This window comes from Dipteris shenzhenensis, chromosome 12 (genome assembly GCF_047967505.1).
Source record: "Dipteris shenzhenensis isolate YYH24624 ecotype China chromosome 12, Dip_SZ_1.0, whole genome shotgun sequence".
NCBI lineage: Eukaryota > Viridiplantae > Streptophyta > Polypodiopsida > Gleicheniales > Dipteridaceae > Dipteris > Dipteris shenzhenensis.
In genome coordinates this window covers 35,225,540-35,244,738 of record NC_141607.1, presented here as the reverse complement: position 1 = coordinate 35,244,738, position 19,199 = coordinate 35,225,540, and the positions used below count along the sequence as shown (strand labels likewise).

Genomic DNA, 19,199 nt, shown 5'->3' with positions numbered 1-19,199 from the left:
CATCATCAAAGAATATTTGAATGTAATATGCCATGATTTTCATGCATAGAGGGAAAATAATTGTCTCTTACAATATGCATGAGCATAATCTTTTCTTTTAATAGGTGTAACCCATACCCACAGGTGCATGCATGCACTACATCATCATGAAGTGATGTGCATGCATGCTTAAAAATGCCTTTCTTTTTGGTGTGCTAAAAACATAAACTCAAAAATACAAAAAAATTATTTGCGATAATGGACTTAGCTGGATTAATTCAGCTCCCCTTCAGCTCTAGAGCATGATCAAGGCAACAAAGGACATTGTACATGGCACATATTTTGGGGGTCCTCTCATTTGCCTAGGTCATGGAAGAGCATACACTCAATGAATCCTTGGGTGTAGGGTAAAGCTTTAGAGGACATGAGCCTATTAGTCCCCCAAATGACTTGATGTTGTTGCCTCAAAACCATAGTTCATGTTCTTTTCTTGGCATTGTCTCTCCCTTCGCATTCATTGTAGATGAGGTGTAAATGTGTCGTCCATTGCCGTTTGAATATTGTGTCATTGGTTTCCATGGCATTCAACCTCCTCCTCATAGCTTGATTGAATATATTAACTTTCCTAGCTTGCAGCCTTTGTCTAGTTCTCTTACAACCCATGACAAACTGCATCACACAATGTGGTTTCTTATTTTAAATGAAGAAAGTGAATGAAAAAATGAGAAATGATTTCTATTATTAGATGACCTAGCTTGTGAAGAGAAACAAGGACTCACCTAAAAGCTTCATGATAGGATCAATGATATCCTCATGATATCCTAATGCAATGGTTGGCTAGCCGGTTGGCTAGCCTCTACTAATCTCAATAGTCTCTCCCTGTTTTGTGGATCAATTAGTGTCCACAAGCTCCAAGTTGTAAAAGTCCATAGTAGGCTCTTTCAAAAGAGGATAACATGCCAAGTGCCCATGTGGAACTTTATAAACTACAGGTCCACTCTACTAGAAAGACCTACACTTCACCACGAAAGGGAGGTATGTATAGTGATTGATGTATGAACGAACATCATTGAATGAGTTGCATATAGAGCCCACATCTATCAGCTCCTTGGCATTGATGTGGTTGGTATCATCCACAAGGCTATGGTTTTCCACACCTATGGATCAAGAAGACCAACAATCAACATACCTCAGGCATTATATGACACTTTCATGATGTGTGATGTTGCCATAACGGAGTGGTCTATTCTCCAAGCTCATAATATATAAAACCTAGGGAGCCCAATAGTCAAGTGTAGTTGAGCATCATTTTCCCCAAAAGTTGCACCATTTGGTGTAGGGCCAATAATTTCAGACCTTGTATGCTATCTTGTGCCTCCAACAGCCCAAAGCTTGCTTGTAGAGGCTATTGGCCATTGTGTGCAACCCGCCTTGTTATAGACCAAATTGGATATAGAAATCAATAGATTGCAATGTCTTATACAATTTGCAGGTAGTGGAGATAATGTAGGCTAGTGGGCTCTATTGCTTGGAAGTGATTTGTAGTCAAGGTGATCTTTGCTACTGCATCACGGTTGTCTTCAATGATTATCCAGCATGATTCATTCTACTTCTCAAGTTGTTCATGTAGATTTCATTGAGAGACAACCCAATGGAAAAGGTGATGTTGCAAGCATGTGCATTGCTTGTGTATAACAAGTATTATATGTAGTGAACACGACACATTGGGTGGCAGGTCTCCATCGCCTCTACCCACTTTTCAAAATTTTAAGGAGGCAATCACCAATCTTGCTCTAGCTTTACGCATAGAAATCAATGAAGTTCTTGGTGCTAATTAAAAATTGGGCTTTCTCTCTGCCATGCAGTTGTAAATATCACATCTCATGGAACCATAGATACTTCTCTCTCCATCTCCTTTGTCCTTGTTGGACTTCACGGTGCCAAATTCAAGGTCTACATCTCTCTATTGCAACAACAATTTGCATGGCGGCATCTCAAGCTCTAGGAGACACTCTCTAGATTGGTCAAGAGTTCAACCTTGAGCCCCAGTGGCCCAAGTAAGAAAGAAGAAAACAAGTAATTTAATCTCTGTCCTCAAGTAACCTAGTAAGAAAACCAATCTGTGTTGGGCTTATTTTCATGAATTGGGTCTATTACATGCATCTTGGGGTGGCTACACATAGAAGACATGATTGGGGTCCCTTTTATGTTTAGATTAGCCATCGAATATAGACCCACATACTTTCATGAACTCAAACTGTAAGATGCTTTCCATAGTCAAGAACTGTGTCAAGTGGAGAAAGTAGTGGTTGCTACATGGGAAATATGTCAACAAGCCAAATAATCCGATGTTGTGCTCTTTCATGATCCTCCTCAGTAAAGCACAAAATCGCTCCCACTATCAAGAGCGCCCCTTCTTACTATTTGGGTCTTGTGCTTGTTTTTATGATAAGGACATAATCTTGGCTACTCTGAACATGCACAAAGTTAAAGGCTCCACTACTGTGGATTCTTACATTGAGCACTCGAATTTTCTCATGTAGTTCTTCTTTGAAACCTTGTTTCTTGACCTCCTCTAGAATCCTCCCTCCTAGCCCAATACTTGCTGCTTATCCTTTAATTTTGGTGCCACGTGTCCCACAAGGGACCTTACCATAAGAGCCCTCTCATGGGATCCCCTTTGCACCTCCTCACTAATGCCTAAGTGTAGGTACTACCCTAGACTCAAACCCTTTATGCCTCTAGTAATGCAAACGCCTTCAAGCCCCCTTGGTTTCTTTCTTGACCATAATGAGGACATAGGCTTCCACGATTATGGTTGACGTAACACATCTGGCATCTACTACCCCTCAAAAAACTAGTCATGAACACTAAGCATTAATATAAATGTTGCATTTGAAATGAATCTATTTAAAGATATTTTGGATTGTAAATAAATGCAATAATCAAATCTGGGTGAACCTTTTTCCTTGCAATTGTCATTGCATCTTGGTATAACTACATCATCATAGCTTTTCCATAAAAGAAGAAGGCATTACAACATCATGTCCTCCAACATTTCCCAATACATTATATGCCAAATTTTGCACACCAAAGATGCCAGATTATTATGCATCCATGCCAGCCTAGATGCTCCATGCAGCCGTATGCATCAACAATGTATTGCAGTCATCTCCCCCATGTTGAAGCATGCATTTGTATCATGTCTCACCTACAAATGATATGCATAGTGCTATCTCTATGAAAGACACTTCTATCTATGTATCTCATGTAATGATATGTGGCTAGGACCATCACCAAATAGGATGTATACATGCCAATTATCCTCCCCTTGAGGAAACAAAATAATATACATGAGTGGCACATCAAAACCATCCTATTGACTCGGCATGATAGCAGCATCCTCACTAGTTATGGGAACCAAGTATTATATGGAGGTTGAACGACTCTCACAACTCACCATCTTTAAGTCTACACATGGATTTTTTCTCAATAATTCCCCCACATCTACAAACACATTGGCATATGAATCGCATGCATTCATCATTCTTTGCAAAAGATCTAAATTAGGCATCCTAACCCAACAATTTTGAGACAATTTTATAGTTACTCTCCAGACCTCCAATGCCATCTTTGTTACTGAGTTAGCTAGTCAAACCAAGGCATTTTCACCTTCTCAACCCAGACACTAGCATGAATGACTCTCACAAATCACCATCTTTAAGTCTATATGCAGATTTCTTCTTAATAATCCCTCCATAGAGACAAACACATTGACATACAAATTGCATGTATTCATCATTCTTTGCAAGGGATCCAAACTAGGCATCCCATTGTGACACCAAAAATTGATATTTTTAATTTGGCATTGGTATTGTCTTTCTCTATGTTTGATAAGAGTTTGAGTATCAAGTGATAGCCTAGCGGCTCTCACTTATTTCTATTTTCTATGATATTGTATGGGATGGAGAGGATGAGTGGAATGGCTCATTATAAATACCATAGGTATGAATTATAAATACCTTGGTATGGGGTGAGAGTTATTTGTGTATGGGATATTATGGAGTTTTTTAGAAAATAGGAAGAGTGAGTCATATAAAGAGGTGGGCTCATGTCCATGTGTTCTAATAATATAAGAGAGGCCACATGCCAAGCGTGTGGAAGGCATGTGGAGGAGTGTAAAGTCAAGAGGAATCCTTCTAGAATTCCTATGTGGAATAAGGAGGATGTGGACATGTGGAAAAGAGAGGGTCCCTATGGGCTCCATGTGGGGAGACTCTTGACTTTCTCAATATTTTAAGAGTCTTGAGCATCTTTTGAAGGGACACATGGCAAGAGTAGCCAAAAAGGACATGGATGGTGACATACGTGCTTATGTGATTGATGGGGAAAGGAATCTACAGGTAGCAATTGTAAATGGGTGAAGGAGGGTAACAAAATCTGTATAAAAGGAGCCCTCCTCTCCCTTGTTCATGAATCTCTTCTACCATTAGGCCTCATGTTGCTGTAGCTCTAGTCTCCCCAAGCCTCTTTCATGAGCCTTCTCTCCCTCTTGTAGATATTCTCTTCTGTAGACTCTTGAGTCCATCTCTCTCTAGTTTATTCTCTCTCTATGAGTAGTCTTGGAGCTTCCGCTCCCTCTTGTGTGTATGAAACCTCTTCTTCTCCCTTGTGTTTGTAGTGTTGAAGTGGATTCTCACTCTATTTGTAATGAAGGTCACTTCAGGTTCTCTCTCTCTTGAGTGTCTCGTCCCTTTTCTCTTTTAAAGCCTTGAAAGTTCTTTCTATTCGGCCGCTCACTGTGCATACATGGTCCATTTGTTTCTTGAGCCACCATGCAAACTTCTTTCCCTCTTCTAGGTGAAATCTATGAGGGGTGGATCGTTGATGAAGGTGAAGTCTTGAGGGAGCATCCTGCTCAGGCGAAATTAGCCTGGGTGGAGGGTAGTTTTCATGATAGTTTGACCCCTGTTAGTGTTTTGTTCATAACTTTCTACTCGGTAGTCCGATCGTAATGAAATTTATATCAGCGCAAAGCTCTCTTTAAGGCGCATGTTTATATGTGATCAGATCTTGAATCAGATATTGTTGCAAAAAGTTATGAGTCTCTGAGTCTGACAGTATGTTTTCATGATAGTTTTTACCCCGTCTAGTAAACTGTCCATAACTTTTTGGCCGCATCTCTGTTTCTTACGAAACATATATCAGCGCGAAGCTCTCTTTAAGGCACATGTCTCTATGTGCCTAGATTCTGAATCAGATACCGCTGAAAAATGTTATGAGTCTCTGTGTTTGATAGCCTGTTTTCATGATATTTTTTACCCCCTTCCAGTAAACTATCCATATCTCTTCAACCGTCTGTCTGTTTTTAATCAAACTTATATCAGCACGAAGCCCATCTCAAGGCACATATCTTTTTGTGCTTGATTCTCTGATATCATGTCTCTACTGAAAGTTATAGGCCTCTGTGTCTAATGGCAGTTTGTAGAGTGCTTTGAGCTAAGTGTAAAGGTGTCTATGAAGGAGGTGCAATGTTTCCTCGGAATCTACCCATCTGACCTAATCAGCCCCTTCAAACTCCTCAATATATATTATTTCATGTTATGTTGAGCCGCAAGATCTTCTTTCAATAACGTATCGCTCTTCTCTTTGGTACAGACTGGCTCACTGAGATTATGGCCTCTGCTGATCCTTTCCTTCTCCCTATGCTTGATTACAACATCACTTGGGATGTTACCATCTTCATTCTCATCTGAGGGAGGAAAGTATGGTGTGGTATCTTGGCATAAAAGTTTGTTTTCTAATGTCCCATTCTCAATGATAAATATCTTTGGCTGTCAGTTTGAAAGTAGCAAGAAGTGAAGAGGTGCGTGAAGTTTATTATCCCCAACGTCATGTCACATCTTTTGGTGGAGATGCCGGGTACATTTGGTATTGGATTCATCCCACCTTACTAAATGGTCTCGGGTGTACTTGATTGCATGTTATGCCTAGAAGAGGCATGTGTTTTGATGAGATAAAGAAGATGCTTGGAAGAACTCCGTTAGAAGAGATTGTAACCCATTTAAGAGAACTTGAAGATTGTGAAGGTGATGCTCAAGCTATTCGCACAATCACCATGATCATATCCTTTATGTTTGCATTGTTGAATATGTTAGTGAATTGACAATGCCAGCAGCAGGCACAATGATAGATTGGGGATTGTTCCATGCACTGGCAACTTGGTGTGAAGAAGAGTTGAGTCTTTGGTGGGTAGTTTTTGACTATAATAGTAGAGTGGTGATTCTTAATGCTTTTAACTTCTTTTGCTATGCAAATGATGAAGAGTACAATATCTTGAAGCTTTTATGTGCACTTCCTATTGTGAGAAGGGTGAATCTAGAATGCATGTATACACAATGTTTTCATGGTGCTGGTTGGTCACTTATTTTTGAAGATTTTGTTGAGGATCACATTGTGGAGGGTTTTCAACGAGTGGTTATGCATAATAAGTTGGTCTTGGTATACTAAGGCTCTGTGGGATCTTGTTTGGATCTTGTTTGGGATATTATTTCGATCTTGATGTTTCCTTTTTGTGTTTCATCATGGTGAAGATTCCAGTGTTTTGAGGGACCCAAGGGAAAGACTCGGAGTCTTATCTTTGGGATTTTGTTCGAGGATGCCGGATTTCTGGATGGTCCATGAAGGATCGGGCGGAGATTTTGCCTGATTTTCTTGAAGGTGTAGCCTTGAGTTGGCATGAGACCTTGCTGGACTCTACCAAGGAGGAGTGGGACCAAGTGGTGGCAGCAATGAAGCAGAGATTTGGGGTAGTGGAGTCGCCAAATGCTTTGATGTTGCAGTTGGACCGGTTCTATCAAGAAGAGGGTGAGTTGGTCTCTGCGTTGGCAATCCAATATGAAACTTTATGGACAAAGTATGAAAGGGTAGCTTTGCGAGCTGTGGCATCTACATCATCGACCCCTCAAAGTCTCTTAGGGATGGAGCACTTAAAGATGAGCAAATTTATTATGGTTTTGGAGCCCCATCTTTGCTCAAAAGTAATGAGTAAAGATCCAACAACATATGTGGAGGCACTTCCCATTGTGACCAAGAAAGAAGCTTCTCTAAAGATCGAATCCTCTTTTGTGTCTCAACAGCTTCAACTTCTAAGGTGGAGGTAATGGGCACTCCTCAGGTACCAAAGTCCTCTGAGTTAGATCATAATATCTCCCAATTGATGGCAGAGTTTGCTGATTTGAAATCGCATTTGGTTAATGCACGACAACCTAGAGCACCAAAGAGTGAAGATAGGCCTCGAGATAGGAGTGGGGTCACTTGCTATGAATGTAATGAAAAAGGTCACTATCGCCCCGAGTGTCCTAGATTGAGAAAGAAAGAAGAAAAACAAGTATCCTTGTTAGAAGCTTCTTCAGGGGATGAGGAAAGAGAGGTAATGATGGCTAAACGGGGGCGTGGTAAAGCAAAAGAAGAAGAAGAAAGCAAGGAAGAAGTAGATGAGGAACATCAAGAAGAGGAACACCATAGTAAGAAAAAGAAGGCATCTAGAAGGAGAATTAGCCAGTCAGACTTTCCTTTAGGACAAGGAATTGGAAGCTATGACTTGTTGTCCGACCTTAAAGAAAAGGAATCTCATATCACCTTTGGTCAATTACTTGCTTTGTCTCCAAAACTACGGAAGGAATGGGGAAAACTAGCAAGCACAAGAGTGTCAAAGAAGAAAAAGAAGAAAAGTGCCATTCCTGTTGTTCAAAAGGTAGATATAGATGTTGGTGATGATGTACCTATGGTTGATGTGATCATTGATGGGCAAGTGATTTCTAATGTGTACATTGATGGAGGTGCATCGATTGATGTCATGAGTGAGAAGACCATGATAGATGCTGATTTAAAATACTCTAGTACTACCTCTCCTTATCGGATCAAATTGGCTGACAACACTAGGGTTAAGACCTTGGGAGTTGTGAAGAATCTAGAAGTGGATGTATGTGGAATTTTTGTGCCGACTACTTTTCAGGTGATCCCTACCAAGCCAGATGCACGTGCCTATCCATTGATTTTAGGAAGGCCTTGGCTACGCAAGGTGAAGGCTGTTCAAAAGTGGGATACTGGAGAATTGATTTTGCAGGGAAATGATAAGAAGGTGCGCTACAACATCAGAAGCCGCAAAAAGGAAGTTGTCAAGGAGGAGTCTTCAACATCAGAGAGTTCAAGCTCTAACTTAACTGATGAAGAAGAAGAGACAGGGTGTAGCTCTGAGGAGTCCAACTCAGAGGGTGAGGTGGAAGGAGTGGCCTTTGGTCTTTGTCTTGGTGCTGATCGGGATGAGTCAGGAAGGAACAAGGTGGTGGTGGAAGAAGATCCTGTAGAGAAGCAACAAGCTATTCACAGGTTCGACCAGTCTTTCTTGTGGAGCACAAGATTGAGTTGAAGCCAAAAAGCAAGCCAGTTGTGCAACGCTTAAGGCAATTGGGGGTGATCCAAGCTGAGGCGCTAAAGAAAGAGGTAACACAACTACTTGAGGCGGGATTCATCTTTCCTGTTGATGATTCCGAATGGATATCTCCTGTAGTTATCACACCAAAGAAAGGAAATAAGTGGCAAGTTTGTGTGGACTTTCGTCCTTTGAATGCATGCACTAAGAGGGATCATTTTCCTTTGCCATTCCAAGATGAAATACTAGACCAAGTAATAGGGCATGAGATGTATTCTGTATGTGATTGGTATTCTGGGTACTTTCAAATTCGTATTCGGAAGGAAGATCAAAAGAAAACATCATTTGTCACACCTTGGGGAGTTTTTGCTTACAGAGTGATGCCTTTTGGGTTGACCAATGCACCAGCTACATTTCAAAGGTTCATGAGTCAAGTTCTTGAGCCTTACTTGGAAAAGTTCATAAGGGTGTTTTTGGATGATTTTTGCATTTATTCTCGGTGCATAGATCACATGGAGAAGTTAAAGATGGCCTTGGCTAGGATTGATGAAGCAAAAGGGTGTCTAAATCCTAGCAAGTGTCATTTGGCTCAAACAAAAGTAGTCTTGTTGGGGCATATTGTGTCTGAAGGAGGCTTGCAAATGGATCATGACAAGGTTCGAGCAATCATGGCATTGCCAAGTCCTGAGAGTGTCACTGGTGTTCATAGAATTCTAGGAAAGAGCAAGTATTATCAACGCTTTTGTGATGATTTCACAGAGATAGTGCATCCCATGAACTTGTTGACAAGAAAAGGAGTTTCTTTCCAATAGGGTGTGGAGCAACAAGAGTCTTTCCAGCAACTTAAGGAGGCCATGAGTAAGGGCCTAATATTGAAGCCCCCTGATTGGTCTCAAGACTTTTATGTAAATCCAAGTGTATCTTTGCATTCAGTTGGTGCTGTATTGCTACAAAAAGGAGAGGCAGGTAGAATGCAACCCATCTATTATGCCAGCCGACAGCTTACAGATGTGGAGACAAGGTATGAAGAAATGGAGCAGCAAGCTCTCTCTTTGGTGTTTTTTGTCAGAAAGTTTCGCTCCTATTTATTACCTCGACCATTTTTCTTCCTTACCTCTCAGTCTGTATTAGCATATCTAGTTCGCAAGCCTAATCCTGGGGGGAGATTTGCAAAATGGTTGTCAGAGCTCCAAGATTTCTCTTTCTCTTTTGTCACTAAAAATACCACTAGGTCCACTATGGCAGATTTGCTCATAGGATGGGAGGATCTAGGAGAAGAAAAGAAATATAAGGAGAACATTAAAGATGAAAGGGATACACCACCAACAGCTTTTGTTTTGTATTTTGATGGGGCTTTTAGTCCTTCATGCCAACAAGGAGCCGGGGGGATATAGTCTTGATGAATCCTGAAGGTCAAGAGGTATGGGCAAGAGGACAAGAACTTCCAAGTATCACAACTAACAATGCAGCTGAGTATAATGCTTTGATTCTTGGTTTGGAGGGTTGTCTTCAAAGTCAAGTTAAAGAATTGGAAGTAAGAGGAGATTCTCAGCTTATTATAAAGCAAATGCAAGGGCATTACAAGACAAGAAGTCCTCATTTGAAGGAGCTTAATCAAAAGGCTATGGCACTATGTAGTCAATTCGATTTTTACAAGTTTGTTCATATAAATAGAAAAGAAAATCAAAGGGCAGATGAGTTAGCTACTCAAGCCATTGTAGTACAAGACTGGGGGGTGGTTTCTTGGGTAGACACTGGATGGCCAAAACTACAACATGTTCAAAAATATGTGGAAGAAGCATGTTTCCTCGAGGGTTAACTCCACAACAGAAGCAGAGATTGGTTACTTTTGGCCATGCCTCCATAAGGATGTATATGAATGTCACGAATGGAACCTATCAGCTTGAGGATGTTGATGGCATGGTGATACTTGGACACACCAATGAGTATCACCTTAAATTCTTCTATGCTCGACCACCTTGAGGGCCAGCAGACCCTCTCTGTACTAAAGAGGATCTGTTGGGGGGGAAAGATGTGATGCCAAAAATTGATATTTTTAATTTGGCATTGGTATTGTTTTTCTCTATGTTTGATAAGAGTTTGAGTATCAAGTGATAGCCTAGCGGCTCTCACTTATTTCTATTTTCTATGATATTGTATGGGATGGAGAGGATGAGTGGAATGGCTCATTGTAAATACCATAGGTATGAATTATAAATACCTTGGTATGGGGTGAGAGTTATTTGTGTATGGGATATTATGGAGTTTTTTAGAAAATAGGAAGAGTGAGTCATATAAAGAGGTGGGCTCATGTCCATGTGTTCCAATAATATAAGAGAGGCCACATGCCAAGCATGTGGAAGGCATGTGGAGGAGTGTGAAGTTAAGAGGAATCCTTCTAGAATTCCTATGTGGAATAAGGAGCATGTGGACATGTGGAAAAGAGAGGGTCCCTATGGGCTCCATGTGAGGAGACTCTTGACTTTCTCAATATTTTAAGAGTCTTGAGCATCTTTTGAAGGGACACATGGCAAGAGTAGCCAAAAAGGACATGGATGGTGACATACGGGCTTATGTGATTAATGGGGAAAGGAATCTACAGGCAGCAATTGTAAATGGGTGAAGGAGGGTAACAAAGTCTCTATAAAAGGAGCCCTCCTCTCCCTTGTTCATCAATCTCTTCCACCATTAGGCCTCATGTTGCTGTAGCTCTAGTCTCCCCAAGCCTCTTTCATGAGCCTTCTCTCCCTCTTGTAGATATTGTCTTATGTAGACTCTTGAGTCCATCTCTCTCTAGTTTATTCTCTCTCTATGAGTAGTCTTGGAGCTTCCGCTCCCTCTTGTATGTATGAAACCTCTTCTTCTCCCTTGTGTTTGTAGTGTTGAAGTGGATTCTCACTCTATTTGTAATGAAGGTCACTTCAGGTTCTCTCTCTCTTGAGTGTCTCGTCCCTTTTCTCTTTTGAAGCCTTGAAAGTTCTTTCTATTCGGCCGCTCACTGTGCATACATGGTCCATTTGTTTCTCGAGCCACCATGCAAACTTCTTCCCCTCTTCTAGGCGAAATCTATGAGGGGTGGATCATTGATGAAGGTGGAGTCTTGAGGGAGCATCCTGCTCAGGCAAAATAAACCTGGGTGGAGGGTAGTTTTCATGACAGTTTGACCCCTTGTTAGTGTTTTGTTCATAACTTTCTGCTCGGTAGTCCGATTGTAATGAAATTTATATCATCGCGAAGCTCTCTTTAAGGCGCATGTTTATATGTGATCAGATCTTGAATCAGATACTAATGTAATAGTCTATTTTCATGATAGTTTTTACCCCTGTCTAGTAAACTATCCATAACTTTTTGGCCGCTTCTCTGTTTCTTACGAAACATATATCAGCGCGAAGCCCTCTTTAAGATGCATGTCTCTATGTACTTAGATCTTGAATCAGATATTGCTGAAAAATTTTATGAGTCTCTGTGTTTGACAGTCTGTTTTCATGATAGTTTTTACCCTCCTCCAGTAAACTATCCATATCTCTTCAACCGTCTGTTTGTTTTCAATCAAACTTATATCAGCGCGAAGCCCATCTCAAGTGCATCTCTTTGTGTGCTTGATTCTTTGATATCTCTACTAAAAGTTATAGGCCTCTGTGTCTAATGACAGTTTGTAGAGTGTTTTGAGCTAAGTGTAAAGGTGTCTATGAAGGAGGTGCAATGTTTCCTCGGAATCTACCCATCTGACCTTATCAGCCCCTTCAAACTCCTTGATATATATCAGTTCATGTTATGTTGAGCCGCAAGATCTTCTTTTAACAATGTATCGCTCTTCTCTTTGGTGCAGACCGGCTCGCTGAGATTATGGCCTCTGCTGATCCTTTCCTGCTCCCTATGCTTGATTACAACATCACTTGGGATGTTACCATCTTCATTCTCATCTGAGGGAGAAAAGTATGATGTGGTATCTTGGCATAAAAGTTTGTTTTCTAATGTCCCATTCTCAATGATAAATATCTTTGGCTGTCAGTTCGAAAGCAGCAGGAAGTGAAGAGGTGCATGAAGTTTATTACCCCCAACTTCATGTCACACCATCCAAACAAATTTGTAGTTACCCTCGAGACCTCCAATGCCATCTTTGTAACTAAGTTGGTTGGTCAACCCAAGGCATTTGCATCTATTTTCCTTGCTCAACCACATGGAAATGTGACCTTGTTGGACCTATACACTAGCATGGATGGTGTATTTTTGCAAGCTATGGGATGAAACAATATTGCTCTAACAACATCATGCCCGCAACACAAACATCATCCCATGCAAAGGGTGCATGCCAGACCAAGTAAGAGTCCCATATGGACCATCCTACCAAAAACAAGTTTAACATTCAGGTGGCCTTCCCTATATTTTTCAAATTTTTTTAACGTGTTGAAGAAAGAAATTTTGCATTAAGAAAGGAGCATGCAATGTCGTGTAGGACAATAGCCATGGGTGTTTTTTTGTAGGATTGTTAGTGAGAGGAGTTTTTTTGTGGAAGATGTTTTTTTTGAAAATCTAATGTTGCAACAATTATTCTTTAGTGGAGGATGTTGTGAAAGTATTGCTTTTCTTGTTGTTGGTTGTTTTTGGGCAGTACACAGCCAGAGGTGCTGTTGGAAGACATTTAGGCCATATTTGCACTGATGCATATAGACAATCTTACTAGACCATATGACCATGTATGGAAGTCATGGTTTCATAACCCTCATTAAAGTGATGACTACATCTACCTTTAGTAGTACATGTGTGGTGCCATTGATCAATGTTTTGACGTGGTAGTATCATAGTGGGTTTACACACACTGAGTACTAAAAGTACTTTAATAGAGTCCATGAGACTCAAAATGACGCAAGGTTTTGTTTGTCATGTTTTGTTGTCACTCGCGTTGGTTAACCATGTGTTTTTTGCTGGTTGTATCGATTGTCTGGAGCTCATTTCATAATGTAGCTGCACTGGCAATACCCATGATGTAATTGTTCACCTATTTTTTGGGTTAAGGCCCTAACAATGGTTGCGTGAAAGCATGGTTACTTTTTAGGATGAGACACGACATCAGTGTAATAGCCAGAATTCTTTACGTGGCATTCGTCAAGCCTTGTTAGCACAATGACCTACAATGCAAGAAATGCGACATGGCATTGCATCCAACCGATTTCGAGATTCATGCCCTAGTCATGTTCTGTAGTTTGTCATGATGCTTTTGGAGATTCATGCCCCAGTCATGTTCTATAGTTTGTCGCGATGCTTTTGGAGCCTCTTGTGTGGATTGGCAGGATTTCTTGCAAGGGTAGAATGTTGTCTTGTAGAGTAATTACTGTGCATGTGATCCTATGTACGTGTTATTAGAAACTTATTGTGTTAAGACTTTTTCTAGTCATGTTGCTCCTTTGTAAGTGTATTTGTTTTTGCTCAAAATGCCACGGCCTCTCTATCCTTAGCCTTCCTTTTTGTAGTATGATAGGCTAAGCCACTCTGTTATATTTTTGTTTCACATCGGGTAGTAAGCGAAGTGAGACAGGGCCATCCATACGCGACTATGTGTTGTAGTCAAGCCTATGCCTGTAGACTCTTCATGGATCAGATATCGACTATGCCATCCGGAGACCCTTAGAATGATGGGACTGTTTTTGTGGATGTCGACTGCAGTTGGAATTGCTTGTGCCCAGATTGTAAGTCAACACATTATGGAAGCATTGCTGAAAGGGAGTTTCAGTGGTTTTGCTGCATAGCGGTTGTTTTGCTAGTGTAATGTACAACAATGAGTGGTTGCTTGAGTACATGTACTCTGTGCCTGTTGTGATTGTGTTTTTATGGTTCTTTGTGCCAATGTGACCCATTGTTGACCCATACATTGTTTTTTTGTTCCATGTCGTGCTTCTACATGAGGTGATGTAGGTGCTGGAATGGCTTGTCATGATGTTTTTTTTGGGTTGGGTTGTACATGGGAAACTATTGATTTGGAGGTGACATTGGAAGACATTTAGGGCATGTGTACATTGATGCAAGTTCTCAATCATACATGGACCATTTGACTAAGTACTGAAGTTATGGTTGCATAACCCTCGTTAAATTGATGATCGGGTCTATCTTTAGTAGTACATGCATGTTGACACTGATCAATGTTTGTACATGGCACTATCGTACTGGTTGGACAAGCAAAGAACACTATATTAGAGAATTTGGGAAAATCCCAATTCCCACGAAATAAAATATAGTCACTTCAAAAGTAAAATTTGATGTTTTTTATTGAAACATTAGCTCCATTGAGGACCATGCACAATACTTTCCCAATTCCTAGAAACCCAAGCAAAAATCTTCCGTACGTTGCTATGGCAAAAGGCCTTAATAGATGTGAACATGGCTCCATGGCCAAAAAATTTGTTGATTTGCTAGTGAAAGAAAGATGTTTGTTGTTTCGTATGCATCAAAACCACAAACAAAAGCCAATTTATAGATGTTGCGTTAGGAAGATTCATTGGAGTAAATTAAATTGCAGTATTGATATATGCAATAGGATTGTTATAGATCTTTGACATCCATCATATAATTGTGGTCTTCAAAAACAAAATTAAACTTGCAACAACTGTTAATTTTTATTTGGTATATAAGATGTATCAAATTAATGTCAAATGCATATGTTTCTATGTTGATAAATTGCAGTATTGACATATGCAATAGGATTATGGTAGAGCTTTGACATCCATCATATAAATGTGGTGTTCAAAAACACCGTTCCATCACAATAGAGCTCATGAAACTCTCCATCAAAATAGAGCTATAATCAAAACCATTGACACATAGCCAATTTTGCACCACATCGTTTAACATAATCATTAACAATTCCATACTAGTATTCATACTCACAAAGTAGCTCATCTCCGAAGGAGATATCCTTTATGGTTTGCACAGTAATGTAGCCATGGGCACTCAAATTTCCTTGTGACTTTTGAGCCCAAGGTGGTAGTTTAGGGATGTATACAAATATAACATTTGTTCTTTCTTTATAATACATTGAGCTATTTATATATCCAGCAATGTTTCCATACAATACATCTCCCACAATACATTTCACATCTGTCAATGGCTCAATGAATGGATCTTCAAACATTCCATAAGTCTTCATCCTTGGGAAAAACTTGAGGAGAGATCTCCAAGTATCATAATCATACTTTGGACCATTATATACCATCAAATCTTGTTTTTTCTTGATGCTCGTATGTACAAAAAGACCATATCCTGCCCCAGGTATTGTTGATTTCTTTACTTCATAATGGATGCCATCCATTTCGAACACGTGCTCAATGGGTATGGGCAATTTATGTTTCCATAAGCCATTGGATGCAGGATCAAAATTTGTAATAAGATAGCTCTTCAACTTTTCAGGACAATCTGCAACACCTATCATATGTTTAAAATCAAAGAATCATTCTTTTAGTGGAGGAATACAAACTCACATCACAAAGCACATAGCATTTTTTGGACAAGGTACTAACTCAATGTCTATTACTTCTTTCACAAAACAAATTGAAACATAATGTTTTGCTAGTTGAATCTAACCAAATAGTGTCCAAATATAAATCAGAATGTAGGTACAAATGTTTTAGTTGAGCATTTGTGTCTACAACTCTAATTAACAAGATAACTCACATTCCCTAAGGGTTGTCTATGCAATAAAATTGAATCAAGTTGGCTAAGAATGCCCTTACAGCATCGGCAGTGATTCCCCTTTCCTTGCATCCAAGAACCATAGCAAAGCGTTTTGCCTCACTATCTTTCAATGGCCCCATTTTGGCAATTTTTCCTAGCATGCATTCTTCCTCTTCATTCAATGTAACATGTTGAGCATGCACCATACTTCTTGTAGTAGGACAAGTCCCTCTCACTCTAGTTTTGGTTATAGGTGAAGTAATACCTTTCTCTGTGTCTTTTTTTGAACTACGAGTAGACATATGAGATTCGACATTCATCCTTTCGAGAACTTCTTTGTTTTTTTCTTTGAATTCAAGGATCACTGGTTGAAAATAATAGAACATATCATGCCCTTCGACAATCGGAGCTTGACCAAATCTGTTAGAAGAGATGGCACTGCGCACATCTACTGCATCATCTAGCATCTGTAGGTACGGTAATAACTCATGAAGCAAAATAGAATCACCACAATCTATATCAAATTTCGTAGGGAAAATGCAATTTTCTGTTGGATTAACACAACCCGTGTAAGGCGAAACATCAATGAACACTGTTCTTGCTGGTTTGCATTCCTCTTTAAAACAACACCACACTCTCATTAATGGTTTAAACTCTGCTTCCACATTCATCTTATCTGGTCAAATGATTCTACTCTTTGTATGCTTGTGGCATGCCATCGCACCCCAAACCATGAAGAAATGTAACTTTCTGTTAACATGATGCTCCAAAGTGTCCAGCATGTGTTGCACCATGCCCTTTTCTCCTGCAGTGGACCAAATGCCAACATGGTAGTGATCGAGCAACCATTGTAGAAACTCTAAACACCCAGGACGGAGAACAAGCCAATGCTTCCCATTGTGCAAGCTCATATGTTTATTTGACTTCGAAAAACAACGCTCGAGCAATAACCCTTTCAAATCTATTATCACCGCTAGTCTTATTTTTGTTATCACCTCTTTTGACATTATTTCTGAGGGTGACATTATGTCTTCTCCTTTACCTTCTAAGATTCCTTCTTGCACCTTGGCTTCATACAATGACATTGCATCTTCTCCTTTACCTTCTAAGCTTGCATTCACATTTGTCAATGGAACATTAACTGCAGACATTGCATCCTCAACATTTTCAATCAACCATGTTGAGCTTGGAACTTGCATGCTAATGTTCATATTAGGCACATAATGAATCATTGGATCAGGTGTCACATGTACAGGCAATGCTTCTAGCGATGTGAAATTGAGATGGCCAATATCTGTTGATAAACAAGGAAATGAAATTCATAAGTAGAAACAAACTGAATATTGAGATGGAAAACCAAATTGTCAAACTTTAGGTTGTGCGCTCTCAATGCAATTTGTTTGTGTGAAAGAATTCATGTTTTTCTTTTTCAAAACAAAATTGGAATACTAAAAAAAAGAAAGCATTCATGTTCATATGCTTAGTATACCCCCTAAAGTTGTTGAATCTATACCCTTTCAAGTTATTTTAATCCCCAAAACTACATATCCTTACAATGCCAAAAACCTTTGCATAATAGATAGAGTGGAGTCCAACATTATCTAGCATTGCCCGAGTGTTCCCACTAAGAAAAGATTTGGCCAAGCGGCCAAAACATATTTGAGCATTCATATGAAGTGAATAAGGATAGAAACAATAATTTACACTAATTCATTCATCACGATCAAGACTCAACACACTTTTTAACATTTATGAACTCATAAATAAATTTGGATGTGTATCACACTCCAAAGGTATTACAACATGCAAACACATCTTTTCATGAAATATAGAAAATTAAACATATTCAAGAATACATATGAATGTTTGAATTATGGCAATGAGATAGAATGAATTTCCAAGTAATATTAAAAGATCTTTGGAACAAAATTAATACATCATATGGAGAATATAGCAAGATAAGATATGGAAAACACGAACACCATATAAAAGGACAATTTCAAGGACCTGTTGCTTCCTCTTCTGTTTCCCAAAACTTTGAAGCGTGTTTTTGTAAATGCTCACGCTGCTCTTCATTGAAGGGTTAAAGCTCTTTTTGTCATGGTATGGTATCAATTTCTTTATCCCCTCCACCTTCAATTGTATCATCTTCTTTTGATACCCCCTCTATTGCCAATATTGGTTCTTGCAAGCCAGCCCATTGTCGAATTTCATGATTACTGTAAGCATACGTGCAACATATACTTTCAACCTTTGACAACTCCTCATAAGTCTCAACAACTGAAACAACACGCCTCTTACAAGAAAGAGACTCTATTGCAGCAAGCCCCTCAAAGAACAAGTCCAATACATACTCATCTTCTCGACAGAAACCCATGATCATGTCTTTCATGATACTTGAACGTTTTCTTTTCAAGGATAATTCAATGTCAAATTCATCATCATCCTCCTCGTCATCATCATCCTCATCACCTGATTCTTCTGCACCACTTGATTTTTCATATTTTTCATCTGCAACATATATTGATGGCTTACATTGTGCATTTGTATAGCACTCAATATCGTTGAAATGCTTTTCCTTGCTTACCAGTACACAGGCAATTAAGCCATCCATAGATCCAGTGACAAATATATCTGTAGTTTCAAAATTAAGGTTACCGAAGTGTATTTTATATTGTCCGCATGCCTTATTTAATGCATTCTTCAAATATGATACATGATCCATGGTCAACAACACCACAAGAAGGAATTGCACTGGGGGAGAAGCGATTGTCATCAAGCTTTTCAAAAAACACTCAAAGCGATCCTCATTTCAATTTCTACTTCTGCTTGGTCCATACATTACATCCAAAAAGGCAACCCCTATTGCCATTGGCTCTTGGTACACATTATGTATAAATTCCATTCCCTCCATGTTTGAACCGACTGTGTAGAACCTCCAAGGCCGGGTGGAATTCGGTCCATGACTTGCACCTTCACTTTGTCCCATAATCCACCTCAGATACCCCTTTGCAGCATCAGGCAATGGTGGAGTTTCCTTGCCCTGTTGAAGCTTCACTTTTAACCATGAGTCAGAGCAACCACGAATCCGATGATACAATTCTGGAGTAATTTTAAAATG

The 19,199-nt window shown here is 39.7% G+C and overlaps 1 pseudogene; it reads right to left on the bottom strand.

The window, feature by feature from the left end:
* Positions 1-870: 870 nt before the first annotated feature.
* Positions 871-19,199, bottom strand: part of LOC147896144 (uncharacterized) — a 32,106-nt pseudogene continuing 13,777 nt past the window's right edge.